The 25,099-nt window shown below is 41.8% G+C and overlaps 1 long non-coding RNA gene across 1 annotated transcript in view; it reads right to left on the minus strand.

Moving 5' to 3' along the window:
* The window catches only part of LOC310840712, a 31,610-nt gene that overhangs the window by 3,299 nt on the left and 3,212 nt on the right, over window positions 1-25,099 (minus strand). Inside the window, exon 2 of the long non-coding RNA XR_014562029.1 lies at window positions 23,415-23,537. This is a non-coding gene — a long non-coding RNA (uncharacterized lncRNA). The remainder of the gene's footprint in view (window positions 1-23,414; window positions 23,538-25,099) is intronic.

Consider the following 25,099-nt stretch of genomic DNA (forward strand, 5'->3'; position numbering starts at 1 on the left):
CTAAGACGGTGTTCCAATTACTTCCTCTTTCTTTTCAGTTGGATAAATTGACCATGCAAGGTGGTAATTAATTAGTTTCCTACCAGATCCTGGAAAGGGAGATACTCTGTAGAGATACTTTGCCACTGAATTACAGTTGACTCTACAGTTTGTTTCTTATTCAACACTGAGTTGCATAAGCAGCCTGAAGACTGAGAGAGTGGCTTTTATGAGCCCCTCTTCATCCCCCAATAAGCTGTAGGCTACCCCATCTCTTTGATAGGGATATGGTCCCTTTCAGGATGCATCAGTATTATCCATGATCATAAGTTTTTTGTTGTACAATTGGCTTTAACACACAATGCTCCCAGACCTTTGTGAGATGAGCTGCAGTTGGAAAAGTGGGAATAAAGAAGCAGGAAGGGATAAAAAGTGAAGAAAGGGCAAGCTGGAAAGGAAAGGTGATAAGCAAGGCAGGAAGTGCGAGGAAAGGGGAACCCAAATTCAAAGGGAGAGCTAATGGAGTTTCTAGCCACAATAGGGAGCTGGTTCCATTACTTTCAGAAAAGAGTCAGATGGATTATGGGGCCTGATCAGGATCCACATGCAGCTCTGTACTGATGGAGAATATCCAGCTAAGATGCTTTTTATATGCTCCTGTCCCCATCAATCTAGCTACAGGCGATTCTATACAACTGGATTTTGACTGAACACCTAAATATTGATACGATATGAATTCTAATGCCACAAATCGGCATTTTTCACAAGTTACCGCCAGGTGGATGAAGCCTGTGCCAAAATTTGTGTAAATGAATAAGGAACAGTAAGTGGTGTGAGTGTTGGATTACACAAAACCAGGCACGCTTCCAGTTTTTATTTTATTGCGTTCATGAAATGCTTCACATAAAATATTCCAAAGCAATTTCACAGCAAAAACAAACAATTTAAAGATGCAGTGGGAGTTTCTGTTTTCTGTGCAATGCACATTATTAACGTGATACCCTGAGACCAACACTTAGGAGTAAGGAAAATGAGCCAGTCGCTGACCTAAAATTATAGTTTGGACAGTTGAAATGTTTGGCACATCTAATGATCATTTATTGTTAGGTAAAAGAGCACAGTGGATGTGAAGGTTAGTGCCATTCTAGATGGCATGAAACGTAAGTACTGATTATCCAGCTCTTACTAGGACTACATAATGATTTGACAGATAAATAAGGTAATCATCTCAAGTCTTAATCGAGCAAGCTTTTGTTTGCCTTAGCCTGATGAACTTTTGATCCACAGGTGAGGCCTCGAGAATATAATTATCTCTACACCTGAATAATTGCCTTTGAAAGTAATACCTTCTCTAATCAGCGATATTATTTTAAGAACAAAGAAGCTTATGTGTAATGTGGCTGTTCTGAAATAATCCAGCAAGGAAGCTGCTTCTTTTTTAGTGCATATGAAAGTTATATTTTATTTAACCCCTGATTCTGACATTAAAACACATCTAAATAAATTATATTTTGTTACTAGCTGTTTTTCCTTTGTTGTTGCATGGAAAGCTTTTTTTTTTTGCCTATTATCGTTCTAATGAGATACTCCTTTCCTCTCCTAAATCTGATCCCATTTTTTACTGATGCTAAAAGAAAAAAAGTTTAAGGGTTAAAAATGATTTATACAAGTCCCACATATTAGTTAATTGAGTATGTATTATTTGTAAACAATATAGCACCATTTCCAATGAGGGAGTCTTCTGTAACTATAGCTTTCTAGATTTTTTAATATGGTTGATCTATTGCTTGCTTTCTTTAACTATTTATTTGACATCAGCCCATATTATGACTAGGACAATATATTGCTATATAATCAGAAAGTTTTTCCCTTCATTTGATTTCTGTTTCTGAAATAGTTGGATCCTTTTACATTATATACACGCAAATTCCCTTCCCCACGTGAAATATATACTTATGGAATTAAGAGAAACTCCACAATCACTAAAATAGATGCCTGAAAATTATAATCATACTAAAATGCTACTTAATTATTTTTTTATTGGTTTTTAAACAAATACAATAACCATTAAACACTTATCCAGCAGTATGGCTAATGGAGTTTGTTTTATCCATTGTCTCCAGACATAAACGTATACATTCAACATTCAAACATATTACTTAACGTAACCTCTCCACTATAAGAAGGTCTTTATTTTGGTCATTAACATGGTTAAAGAAAGGAGTCCACGTTTCTTGGAAGGTGTCTCTATTCATTATGCCTTTAACTAACCTCCTGTGTCTGGTGAGACGTTCAGACATTGCTGTATCCCAGATACAGTGGTACCTCGGTTTTTGAACAGCTTAGTTCCTGAACAACTCGAACGCTGCAAACCCGGAAGTAGGTGTTCCAGTTTTTGAACTTTGCCTCTGAAACCGAACGTGCTCCTGAGCTGTTTTCACTGTTGCGCAGTTAATTTGAGTCCCCCATAAAATAATTGAGGTGTTCTTCCTTCCATTTTTACTATTGCACAGCTCATTTGAGTGTTCCCCCCATTGTAATTAAGGCTTTTCCCCTCCCGTTTTTACCCTTGCACAGCTCATTTAAGCCCCCCCCCCCTTAATTAAAGCCTTTCCCCATATATTCAGGGGTATTTCAGTCTGGCTCTTCCGTTGCCAAGCTATTTCAGTAAGAAGCCTGCTAGTTCTCTGTAGTGCAGGGTAGAGCCTAAGTCTACGTCCAAAGACAGAAGGGCTAAGGCAGGATTTGAAGAAAGGGGTTGGCCTGTAATTGTGGATATAATGGAGAATACTCTATTTCAAAAGTTGTTAACGTAAAGGAAATCCACCAAACATGAATAACGGGCTTTAAAAAAGTGGCAATATCCTTTCACTAATAAAAAAAGTGACTACTGGTATCTGTTCACTAATAATCAAATACAGCTTAGGTCCAAGCCATTTGTGCAGGTCCATATTCCTTCATACAAACCTGCTTGGGTTTTAGGATCTCTGGGGGAAACCCTTCTCTCACTTCCCCCAGCTTCTTGGTGTCTGCTCCCACTCTGGAAGTTGCTCCCTGGAGAAGCTGGACTGGCGTGCTTCTTGTTTTCCTTCCACTTGTTTTCCTTCCACCTCCTTGTTCCAGCAGGCTTTTGTGAACTGGTTGGTTTTAATGAACTGGTTGGTTTTACTGAAAGTGCTAGTGCTGTGCTGGTTAATTTTGGGTGTGTTTTTCGGCACCAGCAACTGGTCAGGCATATGAAAGTGAGTCAGAAAGCACTTGGCCAGAGCATAGTCTATATGCTGCTGGAAAGACTGTATCTACAACTGTTCATAACTGAAACTATATTATATTGTCAGTAAAGAAACTGATTCTTCCTAGAACTGTTCGGTGTTTCCCTGTTCTTTTGGCACACTGCTGGCACGAGAACGGGTGCTCTGCACATGCCCCAACACTTTTTCCTGTTGATTACATTGCTGTTGTCCCACCGGAGCCTACCTTGGGATGACTTGACATATTGTGCGCCATAGAGTGGGGATATGGATATTTCTCCCCTCCCATTGCAAGAATCTCCTGACAATATTTTCAGAAAGGAGGGGGCGGAATCTGCTCATTGCTTCTTCTGCTCCAGCCTGACTCTGTGAGAGTCTGAATGTTGTCCGTGTAGAGATAAGATGACTGCTTAAGCAACTGTAACACTCATGCAGTCCAGGAGCCTCCGATAGTCTTTAGTTTCTAGTTTATTTTAGTTTTGCAGTAGTTGTAAAAAAATAAAGATGTTATGCTTCAGAGCCGTCGTTCGTGTAGTTCATACTCTGCTGTGCTCTGCTGGCTTTGGAATTGAATTTGGTGCTCACAGCTCCAAGTTGTGAGTCCATAGCACTTAGACCTGCTTCCCTGCAGTGGAAGGTCTCTGGAAGTGACCAGCTCGCCTGGCCCAGTCGGGGCTGAAGAGGTTGAGCCCAGTCATTGGCACCGGCTCAAAGGCGAAGCTGACAGGGGAAAGATACCAGTTTCCTCTGTACGATAACATACAAAAATAATATGGCAATAGGAAGGCTTGGTGCCATTCTGTGGACACTAGGCTTGCCAATCAGGCATCTAGGAACAGAGCATGGGAACATAAAAATAGATGACAGTGGGTTGGTCACAGAAAACATTAAAGGTGAGACTGGACACTAGGCGTCGATGGGGGGAAGGGCTGTAAAACCAACCTTGTGTTGTACCTTGAAACAAATCATCACCAAACGTCTACAGGACATTTGTACAACAGGAATTGCATTTGGAGGATCCTCATAGGGGTATTTGAGACTTGCTCCTCTTCAGCTGCACAATTTTATTCGGGAAAAGAGACAAACTGTTACATATCCCAAATAAGGGACTTTTTACCTTCTGCACCTGTGACTTCAAGTGCTTCTTGTGAGTGCAGATTAATATGTGACAGCTACTCTTCATAAAACCTTAAGGTTATGCAAGGCACTTGGGAGCCTGTATCTATCAAGCAACTGCACTCCTCCTGTAAACATCTGTGAATAGCAAGGATATTCCACTAATTCACACAACACTGTGCTGTTTTTGTAGTCTTTGAAGAAGCTCTTAGAAGGTTGGCCTTAGCTACACTAGGAGACTGAGCCGTATGTTGATGGTCTTTGCTCCTGTCTCAGCATTAATTTTTCTTGCACTAGATCAGCATTATTAAGGGCATTTGCAGATGATCTAATACTAATGTAACTGAATGTAATATGGTAAAATAAAAATAAAAAATTGCAAAAAAAAGAAAGAGCCTGGGCAATCTCAAACGTAGCAGGTTCCCACACACTGAACAACGTGGCATGCTTCAGTACGGGTTTGGTCACCTTATTGGCTGCAAGGAAGAACTTGAACCGGGTGGTGTATGAGTCCTATTTCTCTGGCACTATGGGGTCAAATTCCTCAATGTGGCCCTGGATGGCCATAAGGTCTGCTCTGTGGGACCTGCCTTGTAGGGTTGGGGGGTCATGGAAGCAACTGCTGGAGCAGCAGTGGCATTCCCTCCACCACCAACATGATGCCTTTCTCTTCCCATCAGGCCCCAGGAGAGAGGTCCGAATGCAGGCATGTGAAGGGGAAGAGCCTCGGATGCCATTGGCCCACCACAGCTGCTGTAATGTGTCTAGGTGTGCTTTTTGTAAGGCCTCACCCACTCACCCACAAATTGTTGGTGCTTCTCGGTGGGAGACGGCTTTCTCCCTGCACCAGTCCAGAACGCATAGCACAGCATTCACTCCTCCAGACATTCAAGCAAGCAGCAGAGCTTAGCAGAAGCTGAGACTGAGGATACGTAGCATCTGGGTCTAGTGATTTATTTACAGGATCGAAAGAACAGAGCCATTATGACGTGTCTTTTCTCCTCCGAGAGAGAACAACAGAACAGAACAAAGAACAATGAAGATGGCCCCAAGGTAAAAGACTTCTGGGAAAGGATTTATAATGAATTGAAAAAAAGTGTTGAAAAACACATTTATTAAAAAAACAGAAGCCTTTTTACTTGGTATTGTGGGGGGGGGGTGTATGTGAAATCCCCAAAAAGGATGTTACTTTTTTCTGTACGCCACAACAGCTGCGAGAATATTGTTAGCGAAGAATTGGAAGAAACAAGATTTACCAACTATCGAAGAATGGCAGATGAAGATGATGGACTATATGGAACTCGCTGAACTGACCAGGAGACTCCGAGACCAGAGAGAAGAGATGGTGGAAGAAGACTGGAAGAAGTTTAAGGAATATTTGAAAAAATATGTTAATATTTAAAACTTGGAATAGCTTTGGAAGTGGATATAGGCTGCAGGGTTAGAAGTAGAAGATAGGGTATTTTAAAATAGTATTATTTGCAAGTGATAAAATGTGGTTATTTTAAGTGTGATTAAAAAAATGGTTAGAAATTATGATATATGTAAACTGCTAAAGATGAAGTAAAATGAAAATCAGATAGGTGGGACTTGGGGAAGCCCACTTAACAATGTTTAGAAAAATAATGATATGACAAGAATTTGTTCATATTGTTTGTTTTTGCTGTTTGTGTTTTTTATTTGTCTTATACAGTGGTACCTCTGGTTACGTACTTAATTCGTTCTGGAGGTCTGTTCTTAACCTGAAGTACCACTTTAGCTAATGTGGTCTCCCGCTGCTGCTGTGCCACCGCCACACGATTTCTGTTCTCATCCTGAAGCAAAGTTCTTAACCCGAGGTACTATTTCTGGGTTATCGGAGTCTAACCTGAAGTGTCTGTAACCTGAAGCGTATTTAACCCGAGGTACCACTGTAAAATGAATAAAAAAAATTGGGGGAAAAAAGAACGAAGACGGAAGTGGCGCACAGTTCCTTCGGTTCCCATGTTTCCAAAGAATGGAATGTCAACACAGAGTGCATGTGATCTAGTAGTCACACACACACTGCAGCACGGGAGAGAATGGAAATCCTGACACATAGATGCTCCATTTCCCCTCTTTTCCTCCTTCTCTGGTAAGATACCTAACAATATTTGAGGACTGCGATAGTGGGTGCATGTTGCCCGGGGTGGGTGGTGAGTGGTGGGCAACTGGGCTAGCGAAGTTATTTCTTTTTCTCAAATGTGACACAGCCACTTAAGGCTCCCCCTTCCTCTCAGCTTCTCCTTGTGATGTTACAGAGGCAGCCCTTGCCTTCCCCTCTGGCCACGAGGCTGCATCCCTCTTGGGGACGCTGTGGACATTGAGAAGCTACTTTGAGTAGCACAGCCCCTGTGTGTGTCTCTCCTCAGAAGTAAGTCACCTTGGATTCAAGTGGGGCTTGCTCGAATGTAAGCGTGTGTGCAGGGGATTGCAGCCCAAATGGGAAAACAAAACAAAACAAACAAACAAACAAACAAACAAACAACTGGGCACTTTGCAAAGAAAGGAGGCGCTTAGGGTAGTACAGTCCCTGGCATGCCTCTCCTCTCGGATTCAGTGGGACATCTTGAACCTCTTTCTGGAGCTAGGTGAAGACCCTTTTTTATTCCCCCAATTTCTGAGATACAATTTTAATCTAGCTGACTATTTTGGTGGCCTTTTAGGGGCCTTATTCTCTTTTGTAAAGTGCCTCAAATATAAATTAAACTGTATAAAACTACTCAAAATGAGCAAATAAGAATTCAAAATCCTTGAAAAACGTCCTAGTTACTTATGTAATATGCTTTCGTATGCATTTTTGGCAGTGCTTCATTTTTGTATTATCTTTATTTCATGCAAGGCGTATTGTATACTTGCATAAAATGGCAGGATATAAACAAGGTGTTATTTTTGACAGAAGTGACTTGACAGCTACTTTCCTTTCACACTGATAGCATATCTAATTCTGCATCAATTTACCTTAATTAAACCAATTACTGTAATACGCACAAAGTAATTCACTGAACAAACAGTTCAACAGATATCATTACTGCAAAGCCTTCACATAAGCAAATACACATAACTGATAACCTTCTTAATTGCTAAAGACAGGATGTGTCCCTCTATGAGCACGTAATCCCCACTGAACCAATAGGAAAATACTTTATTCGTCCATGTCAAAATGGGATGATGCTAACAGACCACAAAGGAGTTAATTTCATGCTCCACCTGTCGGGACTGGTCCAAAAGGGACATGTGACACCTCTTATCAACACGTTGCAGCCTGACATTGACCAAGAGGAGCCATTACTGTAGTCATTTGCACTACTTTATTCTACACAACAGCCAGAAGAGAAGATTGCTGGAAGCCCAAAGTGAGGAAATACAGGTGGAGCAAGTTTCCATTTCTCCAGATCCTGCAGTCAATTGCTCTCCTCATTTGCACATTGAGAGGGTAGACACAAATATACCATCTTCAGGTGCTGATGAGAACCCTCAAGCCATTGATGACTTGCTCTCTACCTAGGAAAACTTTGAACTTTGGAATCTTGTCCCCAGTGAGTTTTAAAGCTCTGGTTCCACAGCCCATCTTGGAGTAATCCATGGAAGAATCATCATCACTGTAGGCAAAGATTTGGGAGAGGCTCAGCCTCAAAAGGAGGGGAAGGGGAAGTCCTCTGTGCTACATCACCATAGCTCCTTTTGAGGATCAGGGAAATGAATCAACTCTACATAGATATGTTTTCATTCTGCATTAAATAGACAAAAAAAGGTCTCCCTAATGAGCTCTGTAATTTCCTTTTTATTTTTAAAGCATATTCTCAACTTCATTGCAATTTCACAATGGAAGAATTCCTTAAAATATATAAAAGAGTCCTTTCATACGTCTCTCATTTTGCCCTTGACTTAGATGAAGGACTTGTCTATCTCGCTGCTAGATTAAAAAAGTATGCCCGCATTGAACTCGGAAGTTAATTTCATCTTGCGACGGTTTTCCACTTCTTTGCTCCCCAACAATAGGGGTTCAGAGGTATTTTGCCCCTGAACGTGGCTGATTCCATTTTGCTGTTGCGTCTACCTTGATCCTAAATGAATCAGTCCAATCTTCTTTTAAAAGCATCCCAGTGAGAGGCTATATCTTGTGCCAGCAAATTCCTTATTGCCTTAATAAATTCTTTCACCTGGGATCTGCTACTGAATTTCGTTGGGTGACCTGAAGTTCTCAAGGGAGGAAGAGGAGAGCTCCATTCACAATTTGATAGATGCCTATCATACTGTCTTATGAAAGAGGACCAAATATCTTAGGCTTTTTTTGTAGGAAATGTGCTCCAAACCCTTGATCATTTTGGATTCTTGGGTTTTCTTTTTCTGCTTTATTCCCAGTATTGTTATTCTTTATTCCCAGTATATAACCCTCCCAAACCAGAATTGCTATCTGCCTAGTTCAGTGGTTCTATTTCAATTTAAAAGGTGGGAAACAAATATTTCAAAAAACAAAACCCATCTAAGGACTACATGAAAATGCAAGAACTAGTAAAGTTAGTTTTTTAAAAAGCCGTCAAAGACCATTTGCAAATCAATATGCCTTCCTACAAAGCTTTTTTTGCAGGTGGAAAGCAAACCCAAATTTCCTCCCTATTCTGAAAGCAAAATCCTTGGAGAAATTCCAAACAAATTCATGCAACTTATTTAAGGGCAGGATACCAAATTATATTTACAGCATTTCACATTCTCCCTTTAGATCTAGTAAAAATATTTGATGCGATACACATAGCATAGCCAGTATCTTTCCTTCCACTGTTTTCTGGGGCAACTTCATTGCATGGGAAATATCTGGTTTGCTATTTCATCCTATTTACAATTTAATATTTAAAAGTTCTTTCATCCCTAATTCCTTACAATTTCCCCTCCAGTTTTCTTAATGAGTAATTCATGTTGCTCTTTTGTAAGCTGACTATTCACCAGAAACACACTAGGACCCCCTCTTGTGGAGTGAACTGCAGACCAATAAGAAGAATGGAAAGTAACTAAACAAAAGTCACCTTTAGTTCTATCTAGAAGTTGTCCCAAATGTTCTACACATTTTCATGAAGAACATCATCCAGTTCCCAAATATTCACAACTGTACTCCCTGTGTGAATAAACTACCTTAAATTTTAGACAAAGAGGGCAAACTAAGCAAGGAAGAAATATATTTTGTTTTTGCAAACACAGCCTAAAGCTGCTTATATTTAGCTTTTCGTCCATACTATTTCCCAGGAAGAGATAGAGAAACATACTCCCCCAGCAAGTTACAGTTCATCATTTGCCCCAATCGACTTTTCGTGAAAAAATACTTTGAATCATAGAATCATAGAGTTGGAAGAGACCACAAGGGCCATCGAGTCCAACCCCCTGCCAAGCAGGAAACACCATCAGAGCACTCCTGACATATGGTTGTCAAGCCTCTGCTTAAAGACCTCCAAAGAAGGAGACTCCACCACACTCCTTGGCAGCAAATTCCACTGTCGAACAGATCTCACTGTCAGGAAGTTCTTCCTAATGTTTAGGTGGAATCTTCTTTCTTGTAGTTTGGATCCATTGCTCCGTGTCCGCTTCTCTGGAGCAGCAGAAAGCAACCTTTCTCCCTCCTCTATGTGACATCCTTTTATATATTTGAACATGGCTATCATATCACTTTGGTTCCTGCCTAGATCATATTTATTTTTGTGGGTATCCAACAGTCCAAAGCAGTTTCCTTCTTTAGTATGTGAACCATTTAGGGTGTTGTCACATAAATAAGAGCTAGGACAGGCACCTGGCTAAGTTTTAACAAGCTAGCAAGTAGGGGTTTTCAGTGAGCAGGAAGACAGCCTTTAAAGGAAAAAGCTAAAGTCTAGAAGTTGCAGACCTGGTTCAGAGCCCTAAAAGATTTATTATTATAAACTAATCTGGCCAATAGGGAGTTCACATCTAATTTGCTGAGCAAAAAAATAGAGGACAAGGCAATAACTGTGAACGCTCTTTGACTGCTTTCAGGTGTGGCAATTCCTACCCCCTCAGCTGTTTTGTCGTTGAGCTGGGAAGACAGTTAATGGCTTTTAATGAGATGGAAGCAAAGTGCTGACAATAAAATAAAGTCTTGAAACTTGAAGGTTTTTCTAAAAGAGCGAAAACACATGGCCAAATAGCTATGAAACTGGCAACAAGCCCACCACAGCCCTTGAACTAGCATGGAAAAAATGAGACAATGTTCACAATAAAAAGAACCCCCACCTATTTTTCACCACAAGCAGGTATGCCCATATACTAAAATATGTTGTCTATCTTGTTATACTAACATTTATAGACTTTTGAGCCATCTGAGCTGCTGTTGTCTGTTACTGCGAGAGACTCTTCTCAGCCTTACTACTTACACTTTTTTAAAAATGGAGATGCCATTGATGGAATCTAGGTCCATCTGTGTAAAGCATATGCCCGCTTTTAAGTTTTTATCCATGATATTGGTAAAGTCACCTTGACATAGTCCTGTTGACTTTGTGGCTTGGCTTCAGTATCACTGATTTATTGTTATCACTCATAGAAAGACAAATGGCGTTTCTCTCAGTTGCTTGGCTTCAGGTAACATTTGTCCTCTGTGACTAATTTACTAGGGGGTGTTATTGAGCTGTTGGTCTGTAAACCGCCCTGAGACCTCCAGGCATAGGGCGGTAAAAATAAATAAATAAAATAAAATAAAATAAAATTCTGCTCTGAGTAGCATGACATAACTCCACTGTGAATTTGTTTAACTAGAATTATCTTGAGTATTCCAAAGTCACTAAAAGCAGAGAAGATACAAGTTAGAACTCCTTGCAAAGTTTCATACGCATTCATTGGCTTTCTTAAGTTTGTTTCTTGCTCTGCTAAACCGCCTGATCAGTTCCGGTTAAGATGGCGTCAGGCCAGGCAGTCAGCTTCAGAGCTCCACAGATTTTAATCGAGTTTTAATTGATTTTAACTTGTTTTAAACCAAGTATTTTATTAACTACCAATTGTTCTTTCAACTGGAAGCTGGAGAGCAGAAGAATGTTGAGCTGTGAGATAAGCAATAATTAACAAACTTGGAGCTTATCTGTTCTGTCAGCACCCTGTTTATCAAGTGAAAGCAAGGGAGGTTGCTGAATTCAACACTCTAACGATTGAGATTTTAACTTAGCCTCCTGAACCTAAAATGCCACCCAGAGGCAAGAAAATAATCCGGAAGAGTCCCAGTAATATACTGGAGCTCATAAATCCAGTAAAACAGATGAAGGTGGACTCCTATCTTCCCACCCTAAGGACAACGCCACACTTTCTCCTTATGATATTCTCACTTCCCTGTAGCTTTTTAAATTGTTAGTAAAAAGTAAAGCCCCTAAAATAACCTGCTTTATCTCTCACACATTCAATGCAAGCAATTCTCCACTGCACACCTATCTCTTAAGCAATCTTAGTAAGGAAACTGCCCTACTTATAAAGATCCTTTGACTCCGCCTACAAGCTCGCTCACCTACCAAACACCACTTTCAATTTCTCTCTCTCTCTCTCTCTCTCTCTCTCTCTCTCTCAAATTATTTTTATTGATTTTCCAAATTATAACAAACCAAATTGCTTTATTAAGGTAAAGGTAAAGGGACCCCTGACCATTAGGTCCAGTCGTGGCCGACTCTGGGGTTGCGGCGCTCATCTCGCATTATTGGCCGAGCGAGCCGGCGTACAGCTTCCAGGTCATGTGGCCAGCATGACTAAGCTGCTTCTGGCAAACCAGAGCAGCGCATGGAAACGCCGTTTACCTTCCTGCCAGAGCGGTACCTATTTATCTACTTGCACTTTGACGTGCTTTCGAACTGCTAGGTTGGCAGGAGCTGGGACTGAACAACAGGAGCTCACCCCGTTGTGGGGATTCGAACCACCGACCTTCTGATCGGCAAGTCCTAGGCCCTGTGCTTTAACCCACAGCGCCACCCGCGTCCCAACTGCTTTATTACAATTTCTTAAAATCAGGTTTCCTGCTCCTGTTGCAAACATATGTCAATCATTTTCTCCCGTAGCCACTTCATTTCTTATTTCAGTGTTTTTCAACCACTGTTCCGCGGCACACTAGTGTGCCATGAGATGTTGCCTGGTGTGCCGTGGGAAAAATTGAAAAATTCAAAAGATTTAAAAATAAAGTATTTTATAATTTTTCATATTTCTGTTTACTTACTATTTCATAATAAAGTAATTATAAAATACTTTCTTTGTGTTTATTTGATTCCTATCCAAGAATTACTTTATATATAGTCAATATAGGCACAGTGTTAATTTTTTTAACATTTTCTAATGGTGGTGTGCCTCGTGATTTTTTTCATGAAACAAGTGTGCCTTTGCCCAAAAAAGGTTGAAAAACACTGTCTTATTTAATGTACAGTTGCCATCCTTTACTTGTCATTAGTCCATTCTTATAGCTGACCGCTTACATCACTTTCACTATTAACCCTGTAATGAAATGCAGGTGTGAAACCATGTGACCAAGTTCCATTGTTTGTCTCCTTGGAAGAAAGCCCTGCCCTGTGAAACAGGACCTGCAGCCTTAGAAAACTCACAGCCCAGCAGAAAACCATTACAAAGGCTACTGAGGTTGCAATCCTAATCACACTTACTAGAAAGGGCCGCCAGGAGAGTGCCAACTTGAATAAAATATGGTGGGGGCCCAGGTAAGTGTCACCCTATATAATCAATCACATGACACACCACAGGCACAATCTTTCCTAGTAGTCACAATAGCAAACTATTTGTTATGTCTGGGGCTTTAATCCTAGAATAATAGGTAGGTAGGATTTTAGAATGTAGTAATCTGATTGGCCGTTGGAGCCGTCCAATCCGGCTCCAGAAGGGAAGTTTGAAGCAGACTATCAGGTGTGACCTGGGATGTGAACAAAGGATCTATAGCCTGGGGTCTAGGAGTGGCCACACCAGAAAAGCACTGGAAGACACCCTTGATCACGGACTGTTTTTATTACTGACATAAACCCCATGAAACTGATGGTTCGCTCAGAGTATATGTCACTATAATTGATTGGGGGGGCTCCCCCCCAATTCCTATAAATTGATAATGGTAGGATTTTGATTAACTGGAATATGATAAGAAGAGATCACGATATACAGTGGTACCTCGGGTTAAGTACTTAATTCATTCCGGAGGTCCGTTCTTAACCTGAAGCACCACTTTAGCTAATGGGGCCTCCTGCTGCTACTGTGCTACCAGAGCACGATTTCTGTTCTCATCCTGAAGCAAAGTTCTTAACCCGAGGTACTATTTCTGGGTTAGCAGAGTCTGTAACCTGAAGCGTATGTAACCCGAGGTACCACTGTAGTTTGTTTACAAGAAACTTGGTCGACATGGCACATTGACTTTGCCGGCTATAACGCCTATGTGGTTCCCGCAGTCAAACTCCACAAGAAAGACAGGTCCTTGGGTGGCTTGCTAACCCTGGTGGCTCCCCATATAAAATGTGAATGCATTCTCTCGGCTAATGCAAATTGCAAACTTTTAGCCACAAAGATAGAGCTGGAGAGCCAGAACATGTTACCGGTCAATGTGTATATTCCTTCCACCTGTACTGTCATAGCCAAGAACCATCACTGGGATCTCCTTGCACACGTACTCGAGAATCTGGACACTATTTCCCCCAATTTACCCATTGCCTTGACAGGGGATTTTAATGCCCGCCTAGGCCAAAAATGTAAATGTAAAGAAAAAGAAGGAACATTTTATCATATGTGGTGCGAATGTAAAAAGGTGAAATGTTTTTGGGAAATGATATATAACGAGTTGAAAAAATGTTGAAATATACATTTACAAAGAAACCAGAAGCATTTCTATTGGGAATGGTGGGAAGTGATAGAAATAGAAAAGAATGTAAGCTTTTTTTATATGCAGTAACAGCAGCTAGAATACTATTAGCCCAGAAATGGAAGCAAGAAGAATTGCCGATTGAAGAATGGAGGGTGAAGTTGATGGACTATGCAGAATCAGACAAATTAACAGGAAGGATTTGAAACCTGCGGGACCAGAAATTAACTGAAGACTGGGGTAAATTTACGAACTATATGAGAAGTATTTGTGATGATCAGACAACGTTTGTAGGTTTGCAAGAAGTTCTGTGAGGTGTATTTTTTGAAATATTGTAAAAATGGAAAAGGGGAGATGATAAGTTAAGAGAGGGAAAGACAATATAAAATTAAGTAATGCATAAAAAGAGGTTAAGACGGAAGATCATCAGAGGTGCTCATTGGAAGTCGGAAAAAAATTGTATTTGTAATAATTTGTGTGGTACGTTTTATAATTTGTATGTTAAAATTAATAAAAATATATTAAAAACAAGAAAAAAGAAACCAGGGTTTGGCGAGTGGACTGATAATGAAATCAAAGGCATTAAAGTAGAGGTTAGGAGAATCTACAGAGAGTCTAGAGAGGCAGGCAGCTCCCGATTACCTGATACATATTTCATTAGAACCAGGCAACTTAGGGAATCTATCCAACTTAGCCATATAAGATACAACCAGGCTTGCTGGGATTCGCTGCTTTCAGCCATCCTTACCAATGATCATAAGAAATTTTGGGAGGTTATTGCAGATCCCCCACAGACCCAAGATCATTGACTAACATTGATTCCATCTATGCTATGGGTAGAGCATTTTAAGGCAATCTTCTGCGACGATTATATTCCATCAGATAGCTAAGATCTTGCCCCTTCTTTGACCCTGGTTGAGTGGCCCCTTGTCTCCATTACTGAAGTCAAAATTTTAATTTCTCAGATGAAAATAGGCAAAGCCCTGCCTTACTTTCTCCCTGAGAGTAGACCCACAGAAAAACAGGGAACAGGAGTGGCTTGTTTTTCAATATTCTGGTCCTTACCTGGTCTGCTCTCCCAGGATGTGTTTTGTGCTGGAACAGTTGAGCACAGATTTACAGCACATTCAAATGAATTTCTGCAAGGAACCAATAATGTAGAGAAAAATCCGTCCGTGGTGCTGCTTATAAACAGAGCAGTGCAATACTCCATGACAAAAAAAGAGAAAAGGTTTTGGAAAGGTGTGACATACATCTCTTTAATAACACCCATCACACCCATGATCACATACAGTATAACATTGATGGCACTAATGAATATTGCAGAAACTGCCATCCACATTAACTGATGGCATCACTGGAGACTTTAGGCTTATAAAGACTTTCTCTAGGAAACAGAAGGTTAATGTTTCCATTGTGTGTGCTCTGCAATTGTTTTTTAAGTTCGTGTTTCCATCCCCTCTGTTCTGCAGTTCTCTCTCATTAGTACGGTTCACTTTCAGGCACCTTTTGCCCTCTTTGATTACACCCTAATCACTCTTTGTAAGCAATATAATAGGAAACCTTCTCATTATTTCTCTCGTGCACATTAAAGGCCCTATTGAAATTTGTCTCGAAATGGAATTAGATGGAAGTCACTGCTCTTTCTGCACTGCACAGCTTGATCTGGCACAAACCGAGAAGCCAGTGGCCCCACCGAACCAAACTTAGAGCAATAAACTTAAAGTCCCACGCAGTGCAGGAAGCACAGCATCTTCACCAATCGTAATGTGGCATCCAGGAAACTCTGATCATGATGGCCAATCGTAGCACCAATCATAACGTTACACAGTGCTTTTTCCCCCTAAAAGAAATGTTTAGGCGTACTCTCATTTTCCTACTCATATTGAAATACTGCCCCCTCAATGAGACCAAACTTAGATTCACAAAATGTTTAGGGGTATGAATACCCCTTCACCCCCCCCCCGACATTACATCAGCTGCTTCCCAGTTCCACAACATCCATTATGACATTGCAGATACCTCCCTCCTTTGAATCCAAATTCATGTGATGATAGCTGCTCTCTGGATATGGCAAGGGCTGCGGCAAGGATGGGGAGACTTTGCTCCCCCTCAGATATTTTTAGACTCAACTCCCATCAGCTCTGGCCACCATTGCCAGGGATGGTGGGCACTGAAGCCTAGCATCCGAAGAGCCACAGGTACACACACACACACACCCATCTCTGGTCTAAATCTGCGAGCACTCTGCTGATGCTGGCATGCCTAGGGTTGATGAAAAATGAACTACTTTAAGGCCAAATTAGGGACATGGGTGGCGCTGTGGGTTAAACCACAGAGCCTAGGACTTGCCGATCAGAAGGTCGGCAGTTCGAATCCCCACGACGGGGTGAGCTCCTGTTGTTCGGTCCCTGCTCCTGCCAACCTAGCAGTTCGAAAGCACGTCAAAGTGCAAGTAGATGAATAGGTACCACTCCGGCAGGAAGGTAAACAGCATTTCTGTGTGCTGCTCTGGTTCGCCAGAAGCAGCTTAGTCATGCTGGCCACATGACCCAGAAGCTGTATGCCGGCTCCCTCAGACAATAAAGCAAGATGAGCGTCACAACCCCAGAGTCGGTCACGACTGGACCTAATGGTCAGGGGTCCCTTTACCTTTACTTTTAAGGCCAAATTATATGATCGTTTACATTAACTTTAGTGGGGGGGGGGGAATGGGTGAGGGAAAGTGTTAAGTTGTGGGCGAATGTCAGACAACACAGCGATTCTTTAAACAGCTCTTCTTTATTCAGATGCCAGAACAGAACTAGGCTGAGGAGCTCAGTCAGCCTGCTTATATAGAGCTCCAGAACAATGCAACTGTTGCCATTTTCTAAAACTCTCCAATCACTGAACGTCACTTTTCGATCCTTCATTTGCATAACTATCTACAGTATCCACCTGCTGGCCCAGGGTGAGAACTTCAGCACATAACAGAAAGGATTGTGCACAACAGAACAATAGAATTTAAAATACAGTGATGCCTCACAAGATGAAAAGAATCCGTTCCGCGATTCTCTTCGTCTAGCGGTTTTTTCGTCTTGCGAAGCAAGCCCATTGACAGCTTAGCGGATTAGCGGTACAGCGGTCTAGCGGCTTCTAGCGATCAGCTGTTAAGCGGCTTATCAGCTGTTAAGCGGCTTAGCGGCTTAGGAAAAGGGGGGGGAGCGAAAAAACCCCCCGGGGACTCGCAAGATTTTTTCGTCTTGCGAAGCAACCCCATAGGGAAATTCGTTTTGCGAAGCACCTCCAAAACGGAAAACCCTTTCATCTAGCAGGTTTTCCGTCTTGCGAGGCGTTCGTCTTGCGGGGCACCACTGTAGATCTAGTTGGAGCTCAGCAGAACTGATTACATTTGGACAAACATGTTTCGAATTGTTACTCAAAACATACAAATTGTTACTCAAAACATTGAATTCAGCAAGCCAGGAACTGGCTAGTTTTATAGAATTAAAATCCTGAGGGTACATGCAAAGCATTAATGATGTGAAGAGAAAATTAACTAAGAAATCTGTAAGAAAATCATTTCAGTCTGACTTGCAAAGATTAATTTAAAAATTAGTTTACCGATTACTTAATCAGTAAACTAATTTTTAAACTCCAAGTTAATCTCTTTCAATTTATTTGATACTGTAATTTACCCTGAAAATGCAGAATATCATGAGTATTATGTTTTAGTTTGGCTGATTTGAGGATCTTCCTGGTGATACAACTTTACTTGTGAATAAAATGAAACTATCCAAAGCTTTCTCTTGTATTAACTACTTGGCTGGCACCTGTCTGTCTTGGAAAACAATGGAAGAGTGCTCCTTTGGGGGTGGAGTCAAACTGTTGGAAGGCTACAACACCTGCCGTGGCTTGTAGAGACCAATATGGGAGAGACATGTTTTGTTGCAGCTGTAGCAGATGAAGACATCTGCTTCTCCTGCCTTAAAATGAGAAGTGAATAGCATCCCACCTCAATCTTGCAAGCCTTTCACTGCATATCATTTTAACTCCACTTTTTTCTTTTCTTTTTAGATCACTACAGAAATACCACAGAAGCACCCAAGATAGCTGTCTAGATCCCAGCTTATAGATCTTAAATTTTACTGTGTGTCTGCCAGTAAACGCTCCCCTCAAACTGTGCATGTGTCAGGGAGAGGGAGAGAAAAGAGACGTTGAGGCATGAGGGAGAGAAACCCCCCCCCCCCGTTTACTACTTGTGTAGTTACAGGTGCGATGGAAGATCACATGCTTTGGAATTTACCAACCTAAATTTACCAGCTGACTGCAGGCCTCTAGCTGAAAGCGCATCCCTAACTTACCTCAAAGGTCCAGTTCAGGTGTCATGTTCCCAGCCTGCAATCTGTGGAACTGTTGGGTTGTTGTGCTTATCTACCTGTGAGTGTGCATTAGCCCCCCCCCCCCCGATCAAGACACTGCTTTTCAAAGTGTTGATACCCATTCCTAGGCTAAAATTAATAAGAGGTTTTGAAATATACTCGGAGTCCTGTAGTGATTTCATGCTCTTTATTGCAGCTTGTAAAACAATGATTTCATTGCCCCGCAAACCTCAGGCTTTTATATACATTATTTACACAATGACTCCCGTCTGATTGGCTGATTCTGCTTCCCTCCTGGAGCCTGATTGGTCTTCTCCTGCAAGCCAATCAGTTGTTGCATTCTAGGATCCTACATGCCTATTGATCTAGGATCCAACCTTAGTATATAACAGGTTTCTAAGCAGCCACACTACGGGTGGATCATTTTTCCCGCTTTCAAATTTTAGAGTTACTAAATCACACAAAGAGAGCTGTGCATTATTAACCCCTAAATTTTAATTAACTTAGTGTCTCATTCATGTAAAAATTGAAAGCCCAGCTTTTTCTGGAGAGGCTCCCCTATTTAATTAGGAGCTTTTGCTGCACTAATTGTTACATTTGTTCATTCCTTTCAAATCATACTAATGATGGCCAGATGGTCCGTTCTCTCCGCCCCCCCCCCCTAGATTACTTATGAAGGGCAGAATTCTGCTCTGCTCACAAAGAAGGGGGTGGGGGAGAGCAACCTTTTCCTGCCGACATTGACCCTTTAGAAACTGGCTGTGTTGCCAAATTACTCAGATTTCAGGCGCGACAAACACCAGCACAGTTTTTCAACATGTAGTTCCTACAGAAGTCAGCGGGAACACTCTGCTTATAGCTGTATGTAGAATTGCAACAAAATACTCAAATTACACTGTGGAATCGTCGTGTTTGAAAATACAGGTTGTGTGAGTGTTTGGAGGGGAGGTTATATTTTTTTACATAAAAAGGCCAAATGGGCAAGCGTTGGTGGTTATACCCAGCATGACTGGTAGGGCAAAAAGCAGTGAGCCCAACAGTAGGTGGACCCAGAGCAAATTGCTGGTGGAACCAACAAATTCTAGTTTTGTTCCCAACCTAGTACCTGCTGTGCCCTAGAAGGGGCAGCATTAGGACTGAGGAAGAGGAAGATGGCAGGCGGTACAGAGTGTGCCAGTCAGTTATCACACAGCCCAAAATTGTTGAAAGAAAGAGTACTGGTTTTGATGGGCTCCTTCCTTTGATCCAGCAAATCAACTTGTACGTTCTTAAAATCTTATTCTATCTTTAAAAATAAAATAAAAAATCAGCTGGGACAGAAAGCCCCAAATAAGGCAATTGTGATCCTTAAAATGACATTTGAAAATTAACATGCGGCTATTGTATTGTAAGCTGTGATAAAACTTCTATTATTAACACCCTGCCCTTTCTTATTGCCAGCTTAATTTCATTCAAGGTTTAACACTCTGCTCCTCAATTGTGCCTTGGGGGGTTGTAGTATAATAGAACAATCATTTTCCTTTCTAATTTTCTATTAAAATACCAAACTGCTTTGGCTCTGAAGTTCAATACTCTGTTCTAGTTCTCACTTAGCCGCTTAGGTGGAAAACTTGTATCTGGGCAAGACCACTTCAAACTGCAGAGGGGTGCTCACATGCTCCTCATCACATACAAAAAAAAAAATCATTGGAACTCTGGCAGGAATTTCACATTTTGGGGCCCTGAGGATCATTCAGTTGTGAGCCACACATCTCAGCCACAAGTTGGCTATCTCAGTAAGAATTAGGTTGCTCTTTAGCAGATGTTTCTCTTTGGATAAAGAATACCAAAACCAGACTGACAACCCGGACATGTATTTGTTCAGGTTTGTAGAACAAGATGTTCATTTGTGCTTTGAACTGCCCCACAAAGAACTAAGAATTGTGTAATTGTAGATTTAGAAGGGACCCTGAAATATACTCGGAGTCAAGAGTGGATTTCATGCTCTTTATTCAGCTCATAGTGGTGAGGAGGAATGGAAGTTCCCCCACAATATCTGCTTTATATACATTATTTACACATTGGGCTGCACGTGATTGGCTAATTCCGGGATTCTCCTGTAGGCCAATCAGGTTGTGGATTCACTTCCACCTGGAGCTGGATTGGGTGGCTCCTGCGGACCAATCATACTGCTGCATTCTGAATCCTATTGTTCTAGAACCAATCAGACTGCTTCATTTTGGATCCTATTCAACTCCGTACATAACAGACCCCAAGGATCATCTTAGTCCAACCCCCTGCAATGCAGGAATCTCAGCTAAAGCATCCATGACAGATGACCATCCAACTTCTGCTTAAAAACCTCCAAGGAAGGAGAGTCCACCACCTTCCAATGGACTTCATTCTACAGTTGAACAGCCCTTATGGCCAGAAAGTTTTCCTGGTGTTTAGTCAGAATCTCCTTTCTTCTAACCTGAAGCCATTGGTTTGAGTCCTACATATAATCCTGCTACTTCCCAGTTCCTGACTGGTCTGTTCTTTTTGAATAGGCTATACCCTTCGATTTCTACATTCCAGTCATGCGCCTCATCCCACCAGGTTTCAGTAATGCCTATTAGATCATATTTGCCACTCAGTATTAAGAGCTCAAATTTGTCTTGTTTCCTATACACTATGTATTAGTACAACTGAAACTATGAGCCATTCTCTCCAGCAGCTTCCTTCTTGTAGTCTCCTGTCCTTTAGCAGGTTTCTGTAGCACCACTTCAGTTTCCTCTGCATCGACAAAGCTATTATCCCCAGTACCAGATGTTCCCCTGTTGTCTCTAACATTGTCTACCTTCTCCCCAGGATTTAGTTTAAAGTTATCCTGACCAGGTTCGTGAGACTTATAGCAAACATATTCTTGCCAACCACTATGAGGTTTCCAATTAAACTTTTTATTGCACTAGCCATAGGCCATGGCATCATTCAGAAGGAGAACAAAAAGAAATAGGGAAAAAAGGGAAAAACAACAATAGCCATAAAAATCATCGGGCACAGACATACAATAAAACCACGGTCACGGCTACTAGAATTATTTGTTGCATTAAATAGAATAGAACAGCAGAAGATTCTCAGGTGGTTGTTTAGTTGTTTAGTCGTGTCTGACTCTTCGTGACCCCATGGACCAGAGCACGCCAGGCACTCCCGTCTTCCACTGTCTCCCGCAGTTTGGTCAAACTCATGTTTGTAGCTTCGAGAACACTGTCCAACCATCTCGTCCTCCGTCGTCCCCTTCTTCTTGTGCCCTCAATCTTTCCCAACATCAGGGTCTTTTCCAGGGAGTCTTCTCTTCTCATGAGGTGGCCAAAGTATTGGAGCCTCAGCTTCAGGATCTGTCCTTCCAGTGAGCACTCAGGGCTAATTTCTTTAAGAATGGATACATTTGATCTTCTGGCAGTCCATGGGACTCTCAAGAGTCTCCTCCAGCACCATAATTCAAAAGCATCAATTCTTCGGTGATCAGCCTTCTTTATGGTCCAGCTCTCATTTCCATACATCACTACTGGGAAAACCATGGCTTTAACTATACGGACCTTTGTTGGCAAGGTGATGTCTCTGCTTTTTAAGATGGTGTCTAGGTTTGCCATCGCCTTTCTACCAAGGAGCAGGCATCTTTTAATTTCATGGCTGCTGTCACCATCTGCAGTGATCATGGAGCCCAAGAAAGTAAAATCTCTCACTGCCTCCATTTCTTTCCCTTCTATTTGCCAGGAGGTGATGGGCCCAGTGGCCATGATCTTCGTTTTTTTGATGTTGAGCTTCAGATTCTCAGGTAAGATGTGCCAAATTAAATATCCAAATCCCCTTTGCAGTTGACCGCTATTTTGTCTAGTTCCTTCCTCCTGATCTTCTTAGCTGCCAGTGCAGAGAGGGCTAGTTTATAAGTAACAAAGTCATTGGTGTTGCTCAGCAGCCATTTCATCCTTTCCACCCTATTCAAATGTGTTAACCACTGTGAGGTGCAACCTAGCTCTTGCTAGAAGTATTTTTTTTTCCAAGGAAGCAGAGGCCAGTGTCAAAGAAGAAGTGCATTTGGATCTATTAGCTTCTGAAAATTGTTCCACATATATCTACACATGTGTGTGTGTGTGCATACGTGTGCATGTAAATGCACCCACATGTGCCCCATATCTGTTCAGGAAGGTCAGGAGAACCCCTGGAATAGCATGCAGGGAGTGGGGAGATGGTTCTACCTGCAGAAAATTGCTTTAGTGTGGCATTGCATTCCACCCATGAATACTTAATCACAACTTGATTCACTCATCTAATGCCGCTTTGAGATTTCAGGAACCGAGGTCTTATTAGCATTGCTGGGAGGTGGTCTGACAGCTGTGGCACACATGAAGCATTTATTTGCTCCTGTCAAGTATTCCCCCTGCCCCATCCCTCAAATCATTCCATGAGCATAATTCTGGTCTTTCCAGGGGCATTCCTTCCCTTGTAGCGGGAGTCTCTCCTTAGTGCTTTACTAGAACTAATCAACTTATTTCCTATTTTAGTGAAACAAGGTGGGGTTAGCTTTCCTGCACTTCCTGAAATGTGCAAATGAGCCCTCAGAGTAAACATTCTTACTGGCCCTTCATACCTACATAACCTTACATTCTGCTACATATTCTCTCTTAAACATTTGACTTTCAGATCAGCAGCTACACAGACTGCCTGATGCCAGCATTTTTCAAGCCATTTGTTTCCCATATGCTTCTATTTTCTTCCTCTTCACGCCTGCCTGCCTGCCTACTTATAAGCAAGCAAGCAAGAGAATAACCTGTTCCCCACCTACACGTCCTTCCTCCTATTTGCCCTGCTTGCTTCTCACTGACATATTCTCCAGACAGACCTGCTGCTTACCTATTGAGGGATGTACAAAGGCATTGATTTCCTTTCTGACTCATGTTTGTCGCATGCCTTGATTTTGTTTCTGTTCTTCTGCAGTTTGGCCTCTGACAAAAACGTGAGTCGTCTCATGGTCTCCTATGGAGGAATTTTACAGAATTAATTATGTGATTATTATCTTATTCTACATCATTTGCTTCATTTAAAAGGAAACACAATTCAAATTGAGGGTGGGGTTCATTATGTATTGTTTAAATACTGAAAGCAACAGCCAATGCCAATTGCATTTGCTGGATTGATTTCTTTTCCAGCCATGGGAGGCAAATAATTGGCAATTTTTAGTCCCATTTCTGTTGGAATTCTCCAACATCCCTGCCTGCTGATTTAACCTTTTTCACTAATGAAAGAGGGGAGCTAACATGATTGAGGGATGGCTTTTTAAATGCACATCTGGCACACTAGCTGTGTTGAAGCCATGTGATTGCTACTGACTCTCACCAATGTCACACACACACACACACACACACACACACACACGTCATTACAGAATCACTGGGGTTTGGCACTTGACAGCAAATACTTGAAAGGCCACTACTGCAAATGAATGTCCAATCTGATCTGCTGACTTCTCCACAGGTCGCAAGAGCCACCTGTCTGCAGCAGCACTGCTAAAGATTAGCATGAATTAACTCCCTGCCACCACAAAAAAATCCCAATGGCGGCAGTGGGCTCTCAAGCAACTGGGCGCTCAGGGTCTGCAACACGTTGTTTTATGAGAGCTTTGGCCTGATCGTATCCCATGCTGAGTAAAAAACCTAGAGAGAAGCCCAGGGTTGAGATTTTAGTTGCCACAGCCTGTTTCCACGTGGATTGAAAATCACCATTCATAGTTAGTGGGGCAAGGCCAAGGGAAAATAAGGATAATCTGAGCCAGCAGTTGAGTATGGTCACCTACACTGTAGCCTCCACTTTTATGAAACCTGTCTCTAGTCTCAGGGTGGCACTAGGGACACATTTTGGGACTTGAAGGGCTGATCTTAGAAAGGTGCAAGTTCTAGGGATGCAAAATTGGAGAAGGGGCCTGTGGCATTCATACGGAGCCCCCGGTCGTCTCACACACTATTGAACCCTACACCACTAATCCGCTGCCACCAACCAGGTCCTCCCTGGTAAAATCACTTCAGTCTCAGTCAGGTTCTCAAGTAAATAAAGAAGAGTGTATTATATTTCAGACACAAGCAAACTTTTACGGCATTCCCAATGTTGTTGCTCTTTCCTTTTTAGTCTTATTTTCCTCTCTCTATCTCTTCTACCTCCCCTCACTCAAGAACCCACTGCCCTAACTGTCTCTCTATTTCCAACTGCCTGCCAACTGCTTCTCCAACTGCCTTTCCCAACCAACCAACCCACTAAAACCAACCAACTACCCACCAACAACTCTCAACAACTAACTCAAACCTCAGGCTAAGCCCTTTTATACACAGGTAGGCTCCGCCTCCGGCTTTCCTATTGGTCTATATTTTTAACCCTATCTCTCCCCCCTGTTCAAACATTTTCTAAACAAACGGGCAAATGCCACAGGGCCCAACTGGGCACCATAGAGAAGTTGTGAAGGGACAATCTTCTAGTGCAAAGATGGCCTCCTACTTTCCCACCTAGTGTGCTCCCTGAACTGCTGGACTGATGAGGTATTGTGAGAG

The sequence above is a fragment of the Podarcis gaigeae genome (genome assembly GCF_964106915.1).
Source record: "Podarcis gaigeae genome assembly, chromosome: 3".
Taxonomy (NCBI): Eukaryota; Metazoa; Chordata; class Lepidosauria; order Squamata; family Lacertidae; genus Podarcis; species Podarcis gaigeae.